The sequence below is a fragment of the Oncorhynchus keta genome, chromosome 1, assembly GCF_023373465.1.
Source record: "Oncorhynchus keta strain PuntledgeMale-10-30-2019 chromosome 1, Oket_V2, whole genome shotgun sequence".
Classification (NCBI taxonomy): domain Eukaryota; kingdom Metazoa; phylum Chordata; class Actinopteri; order Salmoniformes; family Salmonidae; genus Oncorhynchus; species Oncorhynchus keta.
This window is the reverse complement of record NC_068421.1, coordinates 31,742,907-31,766,546: the sequence shown is the minus strand read 5'-3', so window position 1 is coordinate 31,766,546 and position 23,640 is coordinate 31,742,907. Positions and strand designations below refer to the sequence as shown.

General features: G+C 41.6%; 1 long non-coding RNA gene and 1 pseudogene across 3 annotated transcripts in view; both read left to right on the top strand.

The window, feature by feature from the left end:
• The window catches only part of LOC118395373 (Fanconi anemia group J protein homolog), a 64,905-nt pseudogene extending 59,365 nt beyond the window's left edge, over positions 1 to 5,540 (top strand).
• Positions 5,541 to 6,941: 1,401 nt separating this feature from the next.
• LOC118374174 (uncharacterized) overlaps positions 6,942 to 23,640 on the top strand; it is a 59,295-nt gene continuing 42,596 nt past the window's right edge. Inside the window, exons 1-5 of one of the 3 annotated variants that reach the window (XR_004823562.2) lie at positions 6,942 to 7,061; positions 8,354 to 8,408; positions 8,547 to 8,783; positions 9,639 to 9,784; positions 15,939 to 22,147. This is a non-coding gene — a long non-coding RNA (uncharacterized LOC118374174). Of the gene's footprint in view, positions 7,062 to 8,353; positions 8,409 to 8,488; positions 8,784 to 9,638; positions 9,785 to 15,938; positions 22,148 to 23,640 lie in introns of those variants that run through there. The other 2 variants (XR_004823558.2, XR_008139646.1) reach the window with 2 other exon arrangements.

Genomic DNA, 23,640 nt, shown 5'->3' with positions numbered 1-23,640 from the left:
TTTGGCTGTAACTTAACAAAATGTGGGAAAAGTCAAGGGGTCTGGATTATTTACAAAGGCACTATATATGTGATCATATCCGAATGTAAGCGAGGTTTGAAATGATGTTTTAGTCAAATATTATATCTGTGTTGTTTCTTGCGGTCAATTTGCAGTCCACAAATCATTTGGAATTATGTTTCGGCCCCTAATGTTGACAATGTTTGCTAAAGTTAAAAACATTTTGCTTATTTGTTACATTGTGGTTAAAATTATGAATGTAAATCATACTCCTAATGAATTCATCAGTGCATTTCGTGAGCTTGTCATTTTTCCAACGCATCTATAACGTTCGAAATTCATCAAAACTATCAAGTACAAGCATATTGAGGCTATAATAAAGTTCAGATGAATGATTGGATTATAAGGACATAAGGTGAAGAAAACATTTCACCCTGTGGGACTGACCCACATTTACCTGCATTCTAGAACACTTGGTGGACTAGTATTTATTGTCCGTTTGTTCATTAGAATAGGTGAAACCTATTAAATCTATTTTTAAATGCTGACCTTTTAAAGCTAACGGGAAAGGTCTGTAAGAAATGTGCCTTACGTGTAGACAGTGAACTACATAACTGGAAAACAAACCGAGCTGAAACAGATGGCCAAAAGTCTGGGGTGTATCGATCGAGTAAATATCGATGTAACATACACAAATAAATGTTTCGCTGGTCGTAGCGTTTTTCCAGTATTCACACTAGCGATTAGTATTTTGTATATTTGCGCTCTCTTACGAAACTTTCGGTACGGTGTTGAACTACATTTTAGTAATCATGTTAGAGAAGAATTGTGCGCATAGCGGGAAATATTTTTTTTATACATTGTTCAATTGAATTTACCACAGGTGGACTGCAATCAAGTTGAATAAACATCTCAAGGATGATAAGTGGAAACAGGATGCACCTGAGCTCAATTTAGAGTCTCATAGCAAAGGGTCTGAACCTGTTTCAGCTTTGTCGTTATGGGGTATTATTGTGTGTGTGTGTATATTGATGAGGAAAACATGTCATTTTAGAACAAGGTTGTAACATAATAAAAGTACATTATTTATACATGTTCATTTTTACAAGCAGACGGATAACAGCAAACAACACAACAATAACACCCCCACCCTCTGGAAGAAGACAGGAAAAACAAAAACAGTGCATTGACTGAGTAGAAAATAATCGGCACCATTAAAAAAAATTGAAATTGGACACAAAAGTCATAAATAAGTATGCTACTATGGATCAGGGTGGATTGCAGACTCTGTCATGTTGCCCATCACATGATAGATAAAACAGAAAGGGTTGCCATATCTTATCGAATGTGATGGATCTGCCAGAGATGTGCTAAATCCTTGCCATATGAAACAGACTAATGACTTCAGCTAACCAGATTTTAAAACGGGACAAATGTTTTTCTATCATGAATCTTTCAATGTCTTTGTAAGCATACCAGTCTGTCTCCCGTTGTCTGTTCTGCTCTGTTTCAGCTTTGGTTTGGTCTGTGGTGGCAGTGTCCTGATAACCCGTCCTGTGGCGTGTCTCCATCTAACATTCCTGCTGTGTTTTCAGGTGGAACTGAAGATGAAGTATAATGACCAGCACTGTAAAGCCAGGGGTCTGCTGTCAGGCTCCCGCTGGTATGAGGTCCAGGCCTACAGAGCCCTCAACCAAGCCCTGGTCAGGTACGGGTCTCTTTGTGTTCTTGTTTGTTTCTCTGTCCTCGACTCAGCCTATCTATCACAGGAGGCGTCTTCCTAGCTCACAAATCAGGCTCATGATCAGTAAGCATAAAAATGTTTGATCATTTTGAAAACCAGGAGGTTGCTACCTGAACTTGGACTACCACAGGTGTATTAGATGACTGGGGAGCCCTCATTCTGGTAGACGACTGGTTTGGGATCAACCCCAACAAATACATCTCAGGTACTGAAATGAATGATCGCAGGTTGCAGCCACTCGAGCTTGAATTACTCAAACAAACCCTCTGTCTCCGTTGCCTGACACAATGTGTAGTTTCTTATCTTGGGCACTTGGTGGTCCACAAGATAGAGGTGTGTTGTGGTTTTAACCTAGAGGATTGATAAATTAAGTGTTATTAGAAAAGTAGGAATCATTTTGTTTTTATACTTTGTTTTCCACTCTCAAGATTGGTCTCTGTTTACACCAGGTCTGTACAAGTGGGTGCATAACCTTTTCAGGCACCACAACGCCTTCATCTGTGCTATGCAGTCGCTGATGACCTTCTCCAGGTGCCAACAGGGGGCAGGAGAGACACATGGAGCAGGGAGCCAGATGTTCAACAGCACCACCATCCTGTTCAGCCAGTCAATCTCTCGTGACTGTGGAAGATCTGTCCCACTGTCGGCCCAGTCCTAGCCCCAGCTCAGACAGCCTTCTCTGGGCCACGATGCACCACACTACCATACTACCACCTCTCAGGTCCCAGAGCCCCAGACCCAGCTACAGGGGGTCAGGTCCCTGGTTCCCCCTATGGTCTCTGGTCCCACCTGCTCTGTGGCCTCTGTCCATCATCAGCCATGGAAACACAGATGAGATGTATAGAGATGTATTACATTAGATAAATAAGTTATGTCAGGGAAGTTGATAGATTATCAGAGGTTTGATTGGTGCATAAAAACATATGAAAGCTTCATCCAGAGCTCTTTACGTTAACTCCTTGTATAAGTGGTTCCTAATGAGTCCATTGCATCAGTCAGTCTTCCACAAAGATCTCCCACTACCTCGACTACATGACCTCACTGCAGACCAACATCTGGTGTGTTCCTCTATCTTGTTATTCATGATGGGATGGTATTATATGAACAGTCCTGTCCCAGTAAAGTGGATGGGAACAGGGGAACAATGTGTGAGGCTTTTTGGATCTACTTCTCTGATAAATACATGTAATGGAACAAGGATGTTAGGGGTGTAGAGGAGCTGTGCCGTTTCCTTCTGATCCTACCCTCCGCTGTTTGTTACAGCAGAACCTCTTATAGGTGTCAAGCTAAGTGAGCGTAAATGCAGCGAGATATCGGGCTTCATATGGTACCTTGGACCTCACTGAGGATGGATCCATAGAAAAACATGGGGTCGGAACCTAACGGATGATAGTACTATGAGGTCACTGGGTTTATAAATTAAGTGGATACACTCCGTTCTAGAGCTCTAGTCTATTGTCTGTCTCGTTACTTGGGTCGCTGTAAGGCTGAGCTGTTTGGTCAATTGCGTTTTGAGGGGTGGGTGGGGGTGTCAGGAGCTGGATCAGGTGGGGGGAGTTTGTATGTGCACCAATCTGTCTCATTACTACGAGACCTTATACATGGCTGAGTGATGCTGGGTTGGTCTGAGGCAAGCAGCTTGATGAGCAGATGTTAGACTGTTGCTTTAAATAAATCACATTGACCATTGTTTGTGTTATATTGAGCGTGAGACGGTGGTGGTGATTTCTTCTCCACTGCATTGTTCTGGATAAGAGTCAGAAAGATATCCTTTGCCCACACCCCTAAACCACTAAACATGTGCAGTGTACTGCACACTAACCTAGCTGTTACGGGCCCAGCATATAGGATCCTTGAGGCCAATGTTGGCATCGTCAATGTACTTTCCCCATTATTTTCTCACCTTTACTGTCAACACCTGATAACTGCTCCAATCAGCTCATCTGAATGTCTAAATGTATTATAAGTCTTCATACAACTGTGTTGTCTTTCCTTTCTATGGTTTCCCATAAAGTGTGTATTCTCTGTGGGCACGTGACCAGAAGCAGACACAGCAACACCCCTCCGCTCATCTGAAGAGTGATCCCAAGGCCCCTCCCCCACTGTCTCCACCACCCACGGCTCCTGCACCACCTCCACCCCTGTGAGCTCCACCCACTTCAAGACAGACCCCCCCATCTTCCGGTACCCAGGCCGGCCTCGGCCTGACTCTGTGGAGGGGGAGAAGGAGAACCAGGAGAATGTAAGTCTGGATCCCCTGCCCAGGAAGGAAGGCCCGTAAGGGGATGGATGGACCGGCAACTACCCCTCCCAGCCAGGACCAGAGCCCAGACGATCCCACCCTGCTAGAGGAAGACCAGAGCATCTTCACACCTGAGATGTTTGATGATGAAGAGGATGTGGACCAAGCCTCTCCCCAGGACAGTGCATTGGACGATGACAGGGGAGGGAACTGTGCTTGCGGCCAGCCGTGCTCTATCTACCGGAACAGCCCAGGCTGTGTCTGAGGACCTGTTTGGCCCAGAGCAGGGGCACAGGAACGGTCATTACCACTGATACCCAGAGGGGCGGCGCTCTTGCTACCTCAGCTAGTAGAGACTGTCAGTGTGAGATGGTAACAGGACAGGCAGCGAGAGTGGTGACAAGGCCCAACAGCAAGAGACCCAGAGAAAGGAGGACCAAGGTCAGGGAGAAGGACAGGAGGTGAACCGGACCCAGGCGCAGGGTCAGACCCAGGGGGGACCCAGAACAGGCAGACAGGCAGCAGGACACGCAGGCTGTCCAGGTCCAGACAGAAAGCATCCTAAACTAACCAGCTAATTCTCTGTTGTCCCTCAGGTTATATCCATAGATGACTAGACACCAGTTTATAACTGTAGATGACTAGGCACAAGGGCCTGTATTCAGAGGCTCAGTAGGAGTGCTGATCTAGAATCAGTGCTTCTTTTTAAATCATTATTAAAATGATATGGACAGGGGAGACATGATCCTAGATCAGCATTGGAACTGAAACTCTTTATAAACACGGGCCCAGGTTCCAGGTTATAACCATAGACTATAGACAATTAGACAGACACCAAGACGCTCAGTAAAGCCAGTTCTCAGATCATCATGTCTCATTATCTAGCGTGACAGCATGGCTGGGTCGTCTCGTCTGACCGACGTTATCTGTTTAAACAGTCTGGAGCTAACGAACGTTGCACAAATTGCGGTGTTAACGTGCAGTCTTATTTTTTTGTCTTATATTTACACATCATTAAAATGCAAGAAGAAATGCGTCTTTATTTTCCTGTAAACGCGATGGAAGCATTGTCCCGTTATGTGTTTTAATGAGATGTGTTATTTGGAGTGATGAGAGGAGTGGGGGGTGAGGCAGCATGTCTGACTTCACACAGATAGAACTCTTATGTTTTTACCCCAAAATTACTGTACAATCCTATGATAAAGTAATTGTCTGATGTAAACTAGAGGGGGAGGTGTGGTGTGGGATGTGTATCGTGTGTTTAATGACTTGGGGAAACACACAAAGGCATTTCCAGCAACACAAGAAACCTCAGAAACCCCATCATCCATTTTGAGAACAGCTCCAGGGTGACTATATATCAGTAAATATAAATAATTGTGCTATGGAAAATTGATTAATAAAATCATGTTTGCTGGTTTTGGTTTGTGTTGTCAAGTTGATGTGGAAGAGTGCAGATGGGTAGATTGAACTCTCAATAAAGCACCTTGTATTGGCAAGGTGTACAGTGCTTTGTTTCCCCCCTCATCTATCTACACACAATACCCAATAATGGCAAAGCAAAAACTATTTTTTAGAAATGTTTGCAAAAGTATTACAAAATAAAAATGGAAATATCACATTTACATAAGTATTCAGACTGTTTACTCAGTAGTTTGTTGAAGCACCTTTGGCAGTGATTACAGCATCGAGTCTATGACGGAACAAGCTTGGCACACCTGTGTTTGGGGAGTTTCTCCCATTCCTCTCTGTAGATCCTCTCAAGCTCTGTCAGGTTGGATGGGGAGCGTCGCTGCACAGCTATTTTCAGGTCTCTCCAGAGACGTTTGATTGGGTTCAAGTCCGGGCTCTGGCTGGGCCACTCAAGGACATTCAAAAACGTTATTTTAAATTATAAATGCTGTATTTTATTTTTCTGTTATGAAACTGTAATTGACTGCCTAATTTAAATAATATTTTATTTATTTATGTTGTTTATCATTTTTATTATTATTGTTCTTTTTTTGTATTTGACCCCCTTTTTCTCCCCAATTTCGATCTTGTCTCATCGCTGCAACTCCCCAAGGGCTCAGGAGGCAAAGGTCGAGTCATGCGTCCTCCGAAACATGACCCGCCAAACCACGCTTCTCAATACCCACCCGCTTAACCCTGAAGCCAGCCACACCAATGTGTCGGAGGAAACCCCATTCAACTGACGACTGAGCTCAGCCTGCAGGTGCTCGGACCGCCACAAGCCTCCACGGCCAGACCCTCCCCTAACCTGGATGATGCTGGGCCAATTGTGTGCCACCCTATGGGACTCCCTATCACGGCCGGTTGTGATACAGCCCGGGATCAAACCCAGGTCTGTAGTGATGCCTCTAGCACTGCGATTACCTGTTTTTATGTTTATATTTTATTAGTTGTTCTACCTGTCTGTCTTTGCTATGGTGGCAGTCATTTTCTCAATTTCTTCATTTCTGGCTTGCAGCCCTCTGCCAAAGTGAGATAGTATTGTGTTTGATGTGATATTATGGCTTCCATTAAACCTTGGTAAATATGTATTTATTGCCTCACATATACGCCTGTAATCTTTGTTTATGAACAGTTAAAGCAAAGGGCATATATTGTCACATACATGCTAACCGTTCCTCTTCATGGGGAAAATGTTTTAATGATGTTGTGAAGAGTAAAAGGTCATTTACAGTGTTAGGAGGATTAGTTGTGATCATGGTTTTAAGGGCCTTGTTTGGATTATTGGGGTTTACCGAAAATGAGCAATCATCCCATTGGTTAAAGAAGCTAAACTTTTGATGGAGGGAGGCGGGAACAGTGAAGTCTGCCAAATTAAGCCCCATTAGCGTGACAGGATGTTGTCTCGTTAGAACACAAACCTCCCTAACGATCCCTAACCTGTGATTGGTTGACAGAGGAGCCCAAAGTGGTCGACTGAACCATTAAATTAAAGCTCTCCTCTCTGCTCATCAGCCTCACTGTACGACAGTGCCTTAGCATCATTAGTTAATGTAATTGCATGGCTGAACGTGACTGGGCACCTCGTTAACATCAGTATCAACAAGCATGTCATGGGAGAGGGTAAGCAGATGTCCTAAAAGCATCCTAATAGGCGGTTGTTCTGTAGCACTGTAAGGTTATTGGAGTATTTACTGTGGCTTCCCTAAGTCCCTTTAATATCTCGTCATTGATTAGCCTAAGTCGGGCTTTAAATATTCTTAAGAGTTTAAACAAATTAAATCAATGAGTGTGTTTATTCATGCAGTAGGCTAATTTGAGTTGCATTTGTTTTGGTCCCAGGTTGATGATAATTGGAAAGTAAGTTTGTTTCCATTGTTTCAGCTTGTTTGAGATTTTTCCACTAAGCAGTATAGGGCGACTGGCATATTGACATAATTTGCTTTAGTTGGCAGGTTAAGGTGCTGTGGCAAGACCCAGCCATGGAAAGGGAGAGTTCTTTCCTAGACCCAAGCTAAGAACCAGGCCCAGACCCAAGTCAGGTTCAGTCAGAGGGGCAGAGGCAGGACCAAGGCAGGGGTGCCCTTAGCACAAACCTCCAGTGTCCCAGACCAAAGACCAGGGCCTATAGGTCCATGGCAGGACAGCCAGAGTCAGATCTGCTAGTGTGGCTGGTTCAGGTCCAAGGCTGAGGAGACTGAGGGAGAGCAAGCCATCACAGGATGGAAGGACCAGGCCTCTACCAAGCCTGGGACTAGTATTAGGGCCAAAGCCCTAAATGTGAGGGCAGAGTGTGTCCCTCAGGAAGTCCTGGAGGTGAACCTGAGACTGAGTGTAGCCCCACTGGTCTAACAAAGGAAGGGCATGGTAGTCAGAAAGGTTACAGACATCCCGAGTGGCACAGCGGTCTAAGGCACTGCAGGTGTCACTACAGACCCGGCTTCGATCCCGGGCTGTGTTGCAGCCGGCTGCGACCGGCAGACTGCGCACAATTGGCTCAGCGTCTTCCGGGTTAGGGAAGGGTTTGGCCTGTCGGGATGTCCTTGTCCCATCGCGCTCTAGCGACTCCTGCGGTTGGCCGGGCGCATGCCTGCTGACATGGTTGCCAGTTGTACAGTGTTTCCTCCAACACATTGGAGGCTTCCGGGTTAAGCGAGCACTATGTCAAGAAGCAGTGCGGCTTGGCAGGGTCGTGTTTTGGAGAATGCGTGGCTCTCGACCTTCGCCTCTCTCTCGAGTCCGTACGGGAGTTGCAGCGATGGGACGAGACTGTAACTACCAATTGGGGAGAAAAAGTAATCGCCCGTACGTGTCAGAGTAATTTTGTCAGTGTGTCCTTTTTTTTGTCAGTGAATTTATCAGTGCTCATTTGGAAATGAAAACAAAACCATCCATCCGTTGCTTGCTCCCTCTAGGTATAGGAGCTGTAAGCAGGATAGAGGGGTCAACAGGGCCTCTCGGAGGAGAAAGGTGAGTTAGAGGCCACTGCATAGACCATGGTTGGAGCCTAGGTATCTGAGGTAGTGATGCACATTGTTTGTGTGTAACAGGTGATACGATGCACATCATGCCAACTCAAGTCTTGACTTCCACATGACTTATTACCAGAGACCCTGTTCCAGAGGACTGGACCGTGTACCTTAGGTGACCTGCAGAGCACTCTGTGATCTGGAGAAGAAAGCCAGGCTTAAATGCACCAGAGGGTGGGGGACCACAGGCCCAGCCCAGTGTCCATCTCCCACCCAGGCCCCCATGTAACCCCTACCCTACTGATGGTCCGGGGAATCGTGGCCATACAGGCCCCCCGAAGCAGTCTTCAGCCTTACAGTGACAACAACACTACAGGTAGACCTGAAATAAATCATACATCTGAGTTTCTTTCATCTTTACATTGTTGCCTAACCTATAGGAATTAGTTCATTTGTGATTTCACTGTAGAGGTTTGGAATAATACAGCCACATATGAAGAACCTGCTATTAGACTTTCCTTGTTCAGGCTTGTTTTAGTACCTCTTTGGGGACGACGAAAAAGACAGGGAAGCTGTCATAGGAGCTAAACACTGCAGTCAGCAAGATGTTTCCATAGTCACAAAACCCCTGCTTCATTGATGCCATAAGTCTATGCTGGGGAGCTCCTCTTTCTTTGAAGTGGGGGTGAGCGAAACCAACCTGTCTGAACGATGTCCCAACTCTGAAAGGCTCTTACCTGGATCCATCCAAATCACTGACTCGGTAGATTAGTCAGGACAAAAGAAGCCATGGTGCCTGTTAGAATCCCCTAGTCACTTTTCCCTTTGACAGTGTTGCTATCCAAGCTGAAGAATAAGAATGAATCATTCTATTTCTCTGATCCAAGCACCTTTCATCCATACATACAGTACACACTTCCTCAACAGCATTCTATAGTTCCATTGGTATATGTATTTACCGTCCCTTCAATGTAATGATCCATTTAAACTATCTGTCATTATAAAACAGCAATCAGTGTCACCAGCCAAAGAGCGTTTGTATAAATTCACTTTCCCCTGGGATTATGATGTATGCCTTCCTGTGCTGAGGAGTGGGTTAATAAGTGGCTAGCTGCTCAGAGGCCTTTGATGCTTTCTCCTTGCAGGCTTTTCTGGGGGTTACTTTACATGGGTGAAATGGAGCATTTAGTTGTTTTTTACTTTACTTTCTCTTAAACACACACACATACAGCCTACAGTGCTATCTGGGACCCAGTTGCGTGCTCTGTGATGAGGCTACTACGGTGTAGAGGTTGTGCCTTCTAGAATCCCTCTTCCTCGTCTGCTGCTGTGGTGGAAGCTGGGATCCAGCACCCACAGGACCCCACCCTGGACCAGGTAAGCCTCAACCTTACAGGGAGGGACACAGCACCTTGTACTAGGTCTGGTTGGCCTCCAGCTGGTGCTCCCCATATACACACATACAAACAATTGTTGTTCCTTGAAAGCAGTTTATGCACAAGGAGAGACTAAAATCCACTATTTGGGTTTGATTGGGGCAATTCCATGGTAACAGAATGATGTTGAGACTCCAATTTTTCACTTTAAAATGTATGTCAAACAAAAACCAATGACGGCAAAGTTAATCAAATCATACAATTATATACACAAGGAGTACAATTTCCACAGAACATTCTACAAAAACACATTTTCTTGAACCGTGCAGATGCCAAGTGTTTGTGCAATTGTTCTGTTCCCAAAGTTTGCACCAACCATTAATATCAGCATTTTCTAACCAAAAACCAATTGAAGTCAATGTGCCCCAAATGTTTGCATCATAATCAGGACCGTAACGTAAACCTGACCATAACAGGTCTAATCAGTTCTAGGAATGAGAGGTATAACATATGTAATGACATATCTTTTGTTCTGCACTTAGAAAATAACAAAGTACTATCTTCATATGTTACTGTGGGTTTGAAGTGTGGGTTCAGTAACCAATGTGACAGATGGAGGTGGCATTTTAACCAATATCTGTCCCTCTCTTTTGTGTTCAGAAATATGCTGTAAATATTTAACTTTATGATAAAATGACCGTTATGGTACCGGTTTGTTTATAAATCAATATGTGGACACCATAGATCGAAATGTCTTGCATTGAGTGGTTGCACTGATTCTCATGGACACAGGCGTATGTCTCTACTGGGATGTCCATCAACTCCTGGCTGAAGCTTACGTCACTTGTTAACGCATCAGGAGAGTGTGGTTTTATCGCTGTTGATTTATAGCCAGTAATTTAAAATTTAGTATATTGAACAAAAATATGTACGCAACATTCAACAATTTCATTGATTTTACTGAGTAACAGTTCATATAAGGAAATCTGTCAATTGAAGCACCTTTATTAGGGCCTAATCTATGGATTTCACATGACTGGGCAGGGGTGCAGCCGTGGGTGGGCCTGTGAGGGCATAGGCCCACCCACTTGGGAGCCAGGCCCACCAACTGGGGTGCCAGGCCCAGTCAATCAGGAGTTTCTTTACCACAGAAGGCCTTTATTTAATATATTTAACTAGGCAAGTCGGTTAAGAACAAATTCTTATTTACAATGATGGCCTACCGGAGAACAGTGGATTAACTGCCTTGTTCAGGGACAGAACGACAGAATTTTACCTTGTCAGCTCGGGGATCCGATCCAGCCCCTTTATTACAGACAGAAATACTCTTCAGTTTGTCCCCAGCACAAGGTGCACCTGTGTCATTCTGTTTAAGGTTCTTGATATGCCACATCTGTCAGATGGGTGGATCGTATTGACAAAGAAGAAATGTTCACTAACGGGGATGTAAGCAATTTGCGAACAACATTTTTGAGAAATGCGCTTTTTGTGCATGTGGGAAAATTCTGGGATCTGTTATTTCACCTCATGAAACATGGGACCAACACTTTACATGTTTTTATATTTTTGTTCAGTATAGATTTTAAACAAACACTTTGTCATAGATGGACAAGATATAATGAGATGAATGGTGAGTTTCTAACAAGTTTAGGAAGCCAAGCTAGAGCTCTGAGAAGTTCACAGCAATGAGATGGACGTTTTGATCAAGAGAACTTTAGAAAATATGCATTTTCTCAACTCTAAATATACTAATATTTTCTACAGTTATAAGGAAGGTGAAATCTTAGTCAGTCATTTTATAACTGGATTATACTATATTTAGAAAACATAACTGATTTCAAGCCTTATTCATGTAGTTTTGTTAGGAAATGCATCATATAAAATAAGTAATATTTTCACATTATTTTCATGTACTTGAGCTTGTGTCCTCAAAATTAATATATTTTACCAGAAAGGTGATATTTGAACCTTTCTTAGATTATGCAGCATTGCTATTTCTTGTTTATGACCCTGTCATGATAAATAATTAATTTGGGGGATTACATGCAGTTACATTTAAGAGGTTTAACAACAGGCCATATGTTTGATGTCCTCACACTCCAGTACATGTGCTAAACAAAGGGCTACTGTACTGTTTTTTTTTTGTGTGTTTGTTTTTTTTGCATATGTTCTTAGGGCAGTCCGTTTCAGTTGATGTTTGTCACTTGTGCCTCTGTGTACACATCCCAAATGGCACCCTTTTCCCTATATAGTGCACTGCTTTAGACCAGGGCCCATTAGGTGTATATAGGGCGCAATTTGGGACTCAAACTCTGTCTCCTGCCAAGCGTCCATATGCTATGCATGGGGTAGAGTGGCGAGACATTTGGTCGAATAAATCAATACCAACAACACAACAGTGGCAGGATAATTATTTAATTATATCTCCCATAATCTGTCTGATATTGATGACAGACTGAAAACTTCTTCCAAGTTGTCACGCTTCTCCCTGTGACTGAGTTAACAAGCCTTTATTGACCCGTCGGTAGATGCGGCTGCTGCCAGGTCTTCATCGATTGAGATGGCTTAATCACTCCTAAACTGCTTTTTTAATGGTTCAATTGAGAGAAGAGAGATTACAGAGATGCCCCTCTGCAAAAGCTTGGAGGTGACAGCTAGGACATTTGTCATTAACAATACTTTTTTTAGAACAGGATTTTAAGGATTTGTTTCAGCGTAAACTGAGAGGTTATAGCTTATATTATTTCTGGTTATTACCTGTTATGCTAATTATATAGGCTAGAGCACATGTGTCAAACTCGAGGCCCGTTAGCCAATTCAATCTGTCCCACGGGCGGTTTGAAAAAATGAAATAAATAACAATAATCCATAAAAATAAAAAAAATAATTAAACAATTAAAATCACATTGAAATTACTACAACAAAATCAAAACTGTGTAGAAATGATAGACCTACATTTATAGTCTCTTCACTCTGTCCATCTAGACACTCAGGGAGCATCAAATTCCAAAAGCGATGGATAGAGGACTATGATTTGCACATTTTGATACAAAGGAAATAATCCATTTTAAGTATGGCCCTCCTGACCTTGGTGAAGAGTGAATGCAGCCTGTGGAGCAAATGAGTTTGACACCCCTGGGCTAGAGGTAAGAAGACCAGGCTGTACTCTCCAGCTTTCCTCTTTCTGATCGAAAGGCTTGGCCTTGATTAACTGGTCAACTCAGGTCAGAACAAATTTGCTGCAGTGTCTCTGAAAGTTCTGTCCTGAACTGACCAAACAATAACTCTGATTATAACTGGGATGGTAGGCTAGTTGTAGAAAATTAGAAATGAAAGTTTGATTTTCTCATATGTGAATAATGTATAAACATTTCCCGCTATGCCCACAATTCTTCTCTAACACTAATTGATTTAAAGAAAATGTACTTAAACACCGTACCGAAAGGTTTGTAAGAGAGCACATAGATACACAAAATACTAATGGCTAGTGTGAATACCGGCAAAACGCTATGACCAGCAAAACAATTTGGTGTATGTTACATCGATATTTAGTCGGTCGATACATCCCTGTCGATCGATACACATGCGTTGCAGCTCGGTTTGTTCAGTGTGTCTACACGTAAAGCACATTTCTTACAGGCTGACTAAACCGCTCGCGTCGCATGTGTCTCGTTGCAAAATACATTTTGTCATCTATATTATTCAATTATTGCACCCACACTGCTCGTGCGCGCCAATGAGCGTCTGCGTTGCCAAGGGCTAAAATAGAAGTCAGTTATATTTCTGACGCAGATCGCACAGCAAGTCCAGCCTCTCCCATTTCCTTATTGGTTTATAGAAGCAGGTACCCACGTGCCATCTCCTCATTGGTTATATCCACGTGGGTGACTGAAAGATGAAGGTCAGTGGCGGTAATACACCTAATTTATGAAAGTTGCCAATCGCAATATGAAGTCAAGAGAACAAAAAGCCTAGCAGGAGGAGAGATGACTAGAAACGATTCGGGTTGACAGTTTGTGTGGATTCATTGTCGGAGTAGAGGACCTTGTGCATTTCAGGTAAAATAACTCCATGTTTATATCCCAGGACAAATTAGCTAGCAACAGCAAGCTAACTAAATAGGACAAATTAGCTAGCAAGCGCAAGCTAGATTGCCATAAAGGTTTGATGCTCTTCAACCTGTCACCAAAGGAATGTAATTGGTTCAGAGTTTGTTTTGATATTTTAACCTGCGTGTTGTGATCACGTTTAGTGTGGGGGGACAAAATGTATGCACGATGGTGCACACACACAGCTGGTTTGGGTTCCTTGTTACAGGCCTTTCCAGTTTATTTTATTTTTTATTTTTTTTATCTGCTTTTTAATAGATTTGACCTACATTCTAATTAAACGGACAATAAATACTAGTCCACTAAGTGTTCTAGAATGCAGGAAAATGTGGGTCAGTTCAAGAGGTTGAAATGTTTTCTTTACCTTATGTCCTTATAATCCAATCATTCATCTGAACTTTATTATAGCCTCAATATGCTTTGAATTTCGAACGTTATAGGTGTGTTGGCAAAATGACAAGCTCACGAAATCTGATGAATTCATTAGGAATATGATTTACATTCATAATTTTAACCACAATGTAACAAATAAGCAAACTGTTTTTAACTTTAGCAAACATTGTCAACATTAAATGTGCTCACTTAGCCTATTTTCATCTCCCTCCGTTGCACTGTACTTTCTACTTTTAGCACCCTGGTCAAAAATGGTGCGTGCCCTTGCAAGGTCAAAATGTCAGGACTCCGGTTCCCCCATTGAAATTGTCTTTAGGTCAGGAATCCGATTCAACTGCGGGCCCCAAAAAATTCTGGAGCGGATGGTCAGGGGCCGAAACATAATTCCAAATTATTTGTGGAATTGACCGCAAGAAACCCAAACAGATATAATATTTGACTAAAACATCATTTCAAACCTCGCTTACATTTGGATATGATCACATATACAGTGCCTTTGGAAATAATTCAGACCCCTTGACTTTTCCCACATTTTGTTAAGTTACAGCCAAATGACATGTCCTCCTAAAATATCTTATAACACAAACTCTCTTTGTAAAATTTTAATTCTAAGAACAATAGTGTGTTGAATAGATTTACAGTGGATTCTAAACGTATTCAGAACCCTTGACTTTTTCCACATTTTGTTATGTTACAGCCTTATTCTAAAATGTATTAATTATTTGTTTTTACTCATCAATCTACACACAATACCGCATAATGACAAAGCGAGAACAGGTTTAGACATTTTTGCTAATTTATTAAAAATAAAAAAACGATACCTTATTTACATAAGTATTCAGACCCTTTGCTAGTAGACTCAAAATTGAGTTCATGTATCCTGTTTCCATTAATCATCCTTGATCAGTTGTACATTACAATACATAGACAACAGATTTCACAACATATAAGTGTGTGCCCTCAGGCCCTTACTCTATCACATATATATTGCACAAAGTACGTGTGTATAGTGTTTGTATGCGTGTGTCTATGCCTATGGTTGTTGCTTCACAGTCCCAACTGTTCCATAAGGTGTATTTTTTTTTTTTAATCTGTTTTTAAAATCACATTTTACTGCTTGCATGTGTTACTTGATGTGAAATAGAGTTCCATGTAGTCATATCTCTGTTGTACTGTGCATCTCCCATAGTCTGTTCTGGAGTTTGGGACTGTGAAGAGACCTCTTATGGAATGTCTTGTGGGGTATGCATGGGTGTCCGAGCTGTGTGCCAGTAGTTCAAACAGACAGCTCGGTTTAGGTTTGCTACATTGTCAAGGCTGGCAGTGTGATTCAAAACATTGCAATCAAAAATGGCATTCCACTGAATGATCCACCCAGACCTGATGAGCCCATGCCTGACAGGGAGTGTTTCCCACTACCCATAGCCCTGGCACGGAGGACAAGAGTCAATATCATACAACGGTTTTAGGTATCTGTTCTTCCAAATATTGTAATCAAGTCGACAAACACATTTACATTGCATCAGAATATGTCTCATGTTTGACACAGTCAATAAGTTCTTTCAATGATTGATTTCTCAGGCCTTTACATACATCCTCCAGCTGCTGATTGAGTCCAAGAATTGATGTGTTGATCTCCTCTTGTTGTTTTAGGACTGCGTTAGTCAAAACATGTGGTGCTGCTGAAGCACCTACCAGAAGCTCACCTTCTGGTAGGCCTGGGAATGAGGGGTCAGCCAAATCACCCACGTCTGTCAAGATTTCATTTTTTTTTGTTTATGTTTTTTTTAACCTTTTATTTAACTAGGCAAGTCAGTTTAAGAACAAATTCTTATTTTGAATGATGGTCTAGAAACAGTGGGTTAACTGCCTTTATTCAGGGGCAGAATGGCAGATTTTTACCTTGTCAGCTCAGGGATTCGATCTTGCCACCTTTCAGTTACAAGTCCAACGCGAGGCTACCTGCCGCCTATTATATTTATTTTGTTCTATATATTTGTTATATTTATTGTCAAGAAAAATGATTTAGATGTGGTCCATGTCTGAATGTGGTTGCGAAATTAAAGCTTGACTTACCATCAGTTGGTGTGTCTGATATTCCTTCAGGGTCTCGGAGAGGGTCCTCAGTATCACCATCACAAATGATGCCAGACACTGAGGTCTCTCAAATTATGCTGCCAATGCACAGGTCCATAGCAGACAGTGAAAAGTCACTCTGCCCTCCTACTGTTGCACTTATATCCCTTTTGTGGATCATCATGTTTTTGTTGTTGAAGATTTTAAATCAAACCATTTATTTTTAATTTCATTTACTGTTCACTCAAGTGAGGCAGATTTGACCACAGCTCTAACTTGCTCCCAAGCATTGCTGAGGGCTCCAAAACGTATGGCTTGTTTTGCTTCCACTTCGGTGATAAAAAGTTATATTTCTGTGTCCGAAAAGTTTTTTTTCTTCTTTGATTTCTCCATGTTGGCTGACAGAAATTTGACATTTCTTGCAGCTTCAACGGGAAGGTTTGTGAGCATAAATGGTCATTTAGGAGGTTCTTTATGTAAATGAGACTGTACGTGCACTAGCACAGTGTTTTAGAATGTCTGATTTATCAAGGCAAAATACTCACAGGTGTGTGTTAGTCAAGCGTACGAGCAATTGATAAATGCCAACTTTTTTGTACTTGCGAACATTCTACATTTTCTTTGAGTTCCTTTTAGAAGCTTTTCTATGCAACATTGATAAATGAGGGGCCCTGGGGAAATCTTGATTCTACCTGGATTTTGTTGGAGAGGCTTCCATTAAAGAACACCCACCCTTAGACATGTAACTCTTTATCCACAATATAGCAGGGGGTGTAAAGCCATAACGCCTACAATTTTACAGCAACAGACTATGATTGATAATGTCAAAGCCGCACTGAAGTCTAACAAAACAGCCCTCACAATCTTTTTATCATCAATTTCGCTCAGCCAGTCATCAGTCATTTGTGTAAGTGCTGTGCTTGTTCAATGACTTCCCTATCAGTGTGCTGATTGTCTGACTATTTGTTTACTGTAAAATAGCATTGTATCTGGTCAAACACACATTTTTCCAGATGTTTACAAAGGGTTGGTAACTAGATTTTGTTTTTTAAATTGAACTGTTATTTAACTAGACAAGTCAAATTCTTATTTACAATGACTGCATACCCCGGACTACACTGGGCCAATTTTGCGCTGCCCTATGGGACTCCCAATCATGGCCGGATGTGATGCAGCCTGGATTCGAACCAGGGACTGTAGTGACACCTCTTGCACTGAGCTACAGTGCCTTAGATTTCTGCGCCACTCGGAAGCCTCACAAGCTGATTGGTTGGCTATTTGAGCCAGTAAAGGGGTCTTTACTATCCTTAGGTAGGTGAATAACTTTTACTTCCCTCCAGGCCTGAGTGAACACACTTTCTAGGAGGCTTAAATTAAAGATGTGGCAATATTGTCCGCTATTATCTTAAATAAGTAATTTTTGTTACCAAGTTGTCATACCCCGGTGACTTGTCATTGATAGATGATTTTTTTCAGTTCTTCCACACTTCATGGAATTCTAAATTAAAATGCGTGTCTTTCAGAATTTGGTCAGATATATTTGGGATTGAGATTGCCTGCAATGACAACAAGCTCAGTCCGATGATGCTGTGACACACTGCCCCAGACCATGACGGACCCTCCACCTCCAAATCGATCCCACTCCAGAGTACAGGCCTCGGTGTAACGCACGTTCCTTCGACGATAAACACGAATCCGACCATCACCCCTGGTGAGACAAAACCGTGACTTGTCAGTGAAGTGCACTTTTTGCCAGTCCTGTCTGGTCCAGCGACTGTGGGTTTGTGCACATAGGCGACCTTGTTGCCGGTGATGTCTGGTGAGGACCTGCTTTACAACAGGCCTACAAGCCCTCAATCCAGCCTCTCTCAGCCTATTGCTTACAGTTTGAGCACTGATGCAGGGATTGTGCGTTTCTGGTGTAACTCGGGCAGTTGTTGTTGCCATCCTGTACCTGTCCCGCAGGTGTGATGTTCGGATGTACCAATCCTGCGTAGGTGTTTTTACACACATGGTCTGCCACTGCGAGGACGATCAGCTGTCCATCCTGTCTCCCTGTAGCGCTGTTTTAGGCGTCTCACAGTACAGACATAGGCATGCTGCAATAAATTGCTAAGGCACATTCACGCAGATGAGCAGAGACCCTGGGCATCTTACTTTTGGTGTTTTTCAGAGTCAGTAGAAAGTCCTCTTAGTGTCCTAAGTTTTCAAAACTGTGACCTTAATTGCCTACCGTCTGTAATCTGTTTGGGTCTTAACGACCGTTCCACAGGTGCATATTCATTGATTATGGTTCATTGAACAAGCATGGGAAACTGTGTTTAAACCCTATCGAATGAGGATCTGTGAAGTTATTTGGATTTTTTAAAACAAATTCTTTAAGACAGTGTCCTGAAAAAGGGACATTTCTTTTTTTGTTGAGTTAAAAGATTTTTTTTTTTTTTTTACCCCCTTTTCTCCCCAATTTCGTGGTATCCAATTGTTAGTAACTACTATCTTACCTCATCTTTACAACTCCCGTATCGGCTCGGGAGAGACTAAGGTCGAAAGCCATGCTTCCTCCGAAACACAATCCAACCAAGCCTTCACAGCGCCCATCCAACCCGGAAGCCAGCCGCACCAATGTGTTGGAGGAAACACTGTGCACTGCGCCTGGCCCGCCACAGGAGTCGCTGTGCGTGACGAGACAAGGATATCCTTACCGGCCAAACCCTCCCTAACCCGGACGACGCTAAGCCAATATTTAACATTTTAGCCGCCTTTTAAGCATTCTAAGTACAGTTAAATAGTTAGACCGCTGCATACGTGTGTGTGTGTGTGTGTGTTAAGGCACTGCATCTCGGTGCTAGAATATTATGGTTTTGCGCCGTTATTGACTTGATAAATACAGACTCTGTATATTTGGGAAATGTTGGAACTTGGCCATGATGACAGTTTCTAAAAGAAAGCACCAATGGTAAATTTGATCTCATTTCTGTGTAGAGGTGTAGGGAGAATGTTTTTATATTGTACGGTGACTTTTTCAAACTAAACATGCATGTGCCAAACACTGGTCACGCATTCTGCAATTAAATGCTACAGCCCACACGTCTATGCAAAAACAAACTCTTGTTAAATGTTACATTTTCGATATATGATTGTTTTTCTGTCTCCTGCTTTGGTACAGGCTCTGAGATTTAATATGCTGATGTCATGCTCCTATCACACAGCAGTACTGTAACCTACCAACATATTTTTAATAGGATACTGGTCTATTTACTTTCAATCAGGCTTGAATGAATAAATGGTCATATTTGTTGTATAGTAGCAGGAATAAAACCATGTTAGAAAAGGAGAGACTTATCCTGCAGTATGATTTTGATTTATATAATGAAATAAACATATTAGCTTAGGCCTACAAGCCCAGTTATGGGATCTCCTTGCCAACAGCAAATGCATATATTTTAAATTTAAGTTTATTTTTTATTACCATTTCATTTCTTCCATGCGAGTCAACAAATACCTACATTTCCCCAAAATAACAGTATTTACATGCAATACAATTCTTTAACCACTATACGTTGTGCGTACTCATGGTTTGAGGTGTTTGTGGAAATACGCCCAAATTCCCATCAAGTTCAAATTTGATAAATCCCTAACTTTGGAGGAAAACTGGACCACACAAGGTTGACTTTTTTTTGTGCTTACGCACCTTTGATAAATGAGGCCCCAGGTGTGGAATAGTCTGTTTATTGAAGGTGGCTAATCCATGTAATCTGTCTGTTATAGCTACTTGACATGGCGTGGCCTGCATCCAGGTTTTTACAGCCAGAAAACAGAATAAAAAAGCTTATCGGCTGTAGAAAATAAGATTGGGGATTTAGACTAATCTTCTATCAATGGTCTTGTGAAAAAATTGGTAAAAAATACAGTATTGTAGAACTAACCACAGACAGTTTTTCCATGTCAAAGAAAATTCAGAGTTTTCCTGTTTTATTGAAATTAAATGGAGCATATTGTAGAATAAATAGAATATCTAATAAAATAACAGACAAAATAGTTAAGTAGTTTATTTGATAATTGTGGACCTTGTCTGTGTGAATGCCCCTGGATAACCCTACCATACAGGAGTGAGGTGGCTGAGGATGGATTAATGCCCGTTCATATTGCTCTCCTGCTGTCTCAGGAAACAAACTATGCATCAAGTTTTTTTAGATTAAGGATCCTCCTTCCCTGAAAAATGGTAGTCGCAATCACACTTATCTTATTAGTGAGCTTACGGAGTAAACTCCCTAAGAGGAGCCCAAACAGAGGATGTCTATACCAAGATCAGGCTACTTATGAAATGGCACAGGCAGATTAGGTGTCTAATTCCATGGAATCTCTAATATAAATCTTGGGATTATTAGGGTTTATTGGCCCATGGGCTTCAAACCTATGACCCAAGCCAAGATCTAGCGGCTCTGGCAGCTGTGCATGCAGACAGATTGCAAAAGGCCCTTAACAACTTAGAGATGATGATCCAACCCCACAGACCCAGCTATCCAGATCAGCCACTTTATTATAAATTACACCATTTTCATTGGCCGACCAGGACAATGTGAAACACCAGACATGTTTTGAGAATTTTACCAATTAGTTAGGGAAAGCAAATGTATGAGTTTTTTCCACACTAAGGACCAGCAATTACAATTCAAAGTTAGCCTATTTTTGTATCAAACAAATTTTCTAAATTAAAAGTTGACTCAACATTTTCTCTAGCAGCAGAAAACAGAATTTAGTTGCGGATTTGACAATTGATTGAAGATTATCAGTCTAATTCCAGTCTAAATCTTTTTCAGCCAATAAGCGTTTTAATTCTGTTCTATGGGGAGTGTAAACCTGGATCCACGCCATGTCAATATGTCAGTATAACAGAAAGATTACAGACAGACAGATTAAATCAAATGTATTTATATCACCCTTCGTACATCAGTTGATATCTCAAAGTGCTGTACAGAAACCCAGCCTAAAACCCCAAACAGCAAGCAATGCAGGTGTAGAAGGTGTATCAGCCACTTATAATTAGACATATTTGACAACGTGAAACTGTTTTCACAATAAATTCCAGAGCTTCTTTTAATCGAAATTTGAAGCCAAAAACCCTCCAATAACACCTTTGTCGAAATGCAATCGTTTAAGTCTGACACAGCAATTCTAGATATCAGCAGCCTGCTTTTCTCGACCATTCATTGTTACCCAGATAGAGGTCCCTGAGACAGAAGTCTACTGAATAACTCTACTCTACCAGCATTTGGCTGGTAATTGATTGGTCTTTATTATGAGCTGAACAGTGAACTATCATCCCCTACCATTCAATCAGTACTATTAATCGGCTCATTGGAGAGAATGGAGAATTAATTTACTCTACCCTTAATCAATCTTAATAAATCAATACGATTGACCTGTTGAAGTGGCTTGGTTGGTTCTGGGTACACTTTCTCTTCTGTAGACACTGTACATACTGTGTCTTTTTGGAATGACTGCTTCAAAAAGGCAAATTCATTACGATTCATTCATATAATTGTGTGGATAAAATTTCAGCTATATGTGATTCATACAGTGCCTGACGAAAGTATTCACAACCATTAACTTTTTCCACATTTTGTGTTACAGCCTGAATTTAAAATGAATAAAATAGAGATGTTGTGTCACTGGCCTACACATAATACCCCATAGTGTCAGAGTCTGGGGCGGCAGCATAGCCTAGTGGTTAGAGCGTTGGACTAGTAGGGTTGCGAGTTCAAACCCCCGAGCTGACAAGGTACAAATATGTCATTCTGCCCCTGAACAGGCAGTTAACCCACTGTTCCCAGGCCGCCATTGAAAATAAGAATGTGTTCTTAACTGACTTGCCTGTTTAAATAAAGGTAAAATAAATAAAAAATTAAAAAATTGTTTTGTTTTTAATTAATTAAAAATGAAATATTGAAATGTCATGAGTGAATAAGTATTCAATCCCTTTGTTATGGCAAGCCTAAATAAGTTCAGGAGTAAAAATATGCTTAACAAGTCACATAATAATTTTCATGGACTGTGTGCAATAATAGTGGTTAACATGATTTTTGAATGACTACATCATCTCTGTACCCCACACATATCATATGTAAAGTCCCTCAGTTGAGCAGTGAATTTCAAACACAGATTCAACCACAAAGACTAGGGAAGGTTTCCAATGCCTCAAAAAGAAGGGAACCTATTGGTAGATAACATTTTTATTTTTTTAAGCAAACATTGAATATCCATTTGAGCATGGTAAAGTTACTCATTACACTTTGGATGGTGTATAAATACACCCAGTCACTACAAAAATACAGTCATCCTTCCTAACTCAGTTGCCAGAGAGGAAGAAAACAGCTCAGGGATTTCACTGAGGCCAATGGTGACTTTAAAACAATTACGGAGTTTAATGGCTGTGATAGGAGAAAACTGAGTATGGATCAACAACATTGTAGTTACTCCACAATACTAACCTAATTGAAAGAAGGAAATCTGTACAGAATAAAAAATATTCCAAAACATTCCAAAATATGCATCCTGTTTGCAATTAACTTTTTGTCCTGAATACAAAGACTTATCTTTGTGGCAAAGTACTGAGTTAGCACTCTTCATATTTTCAAGGATAGTGGAGGCTGTGTCATGTTTCTAGGTATGCTTGTAATCATTAAGGATTGGGTAGTTTTTCAGGATACAAAATAAACCGACTGGAGCTAAGCACATGCAAAATCCTAGAGGAAAACCTGGTTGTCTTTGTAACCAATTTCTGTGTTCATGCAAGTGGCTGACTACACAAATCCTCACTTATCAATAGCTGCTATTTGGCAGTATGCCCAGACCTTGTTTTGAGAACAAACTAAAGATGTCTCAGCTTAGAGATGAGAAGACTCGTGAGGTGTTGGTCTGTCACATGTTATGAAATGTATTGGTCGGTCACGTGAATTACACAAAAAGGCAATGATTCATTAATTATGCTAAATCATGCTAATATAACGTGTCTGTGTATAGCCGTATGTAAGACAACGACTGGGCCTGCCCAGGGAGAGCTCCTTAATGACGTGTACTATGGTGCATTAAGTTGGTTGTAACCTCTCCAGCACGCTGACAATAAACAATTATTAATTTAAGATTGACTTTGTGTGTCCCTGCGTAAGAATTTCCACGACATCTTCTTTCCACCAGACACTGGGACATATATTCACCTTTCAGCAGGACAGTAATCTAAACACAAGGCCAAATCTGCACTGGAGTTGCTTACCAGGAA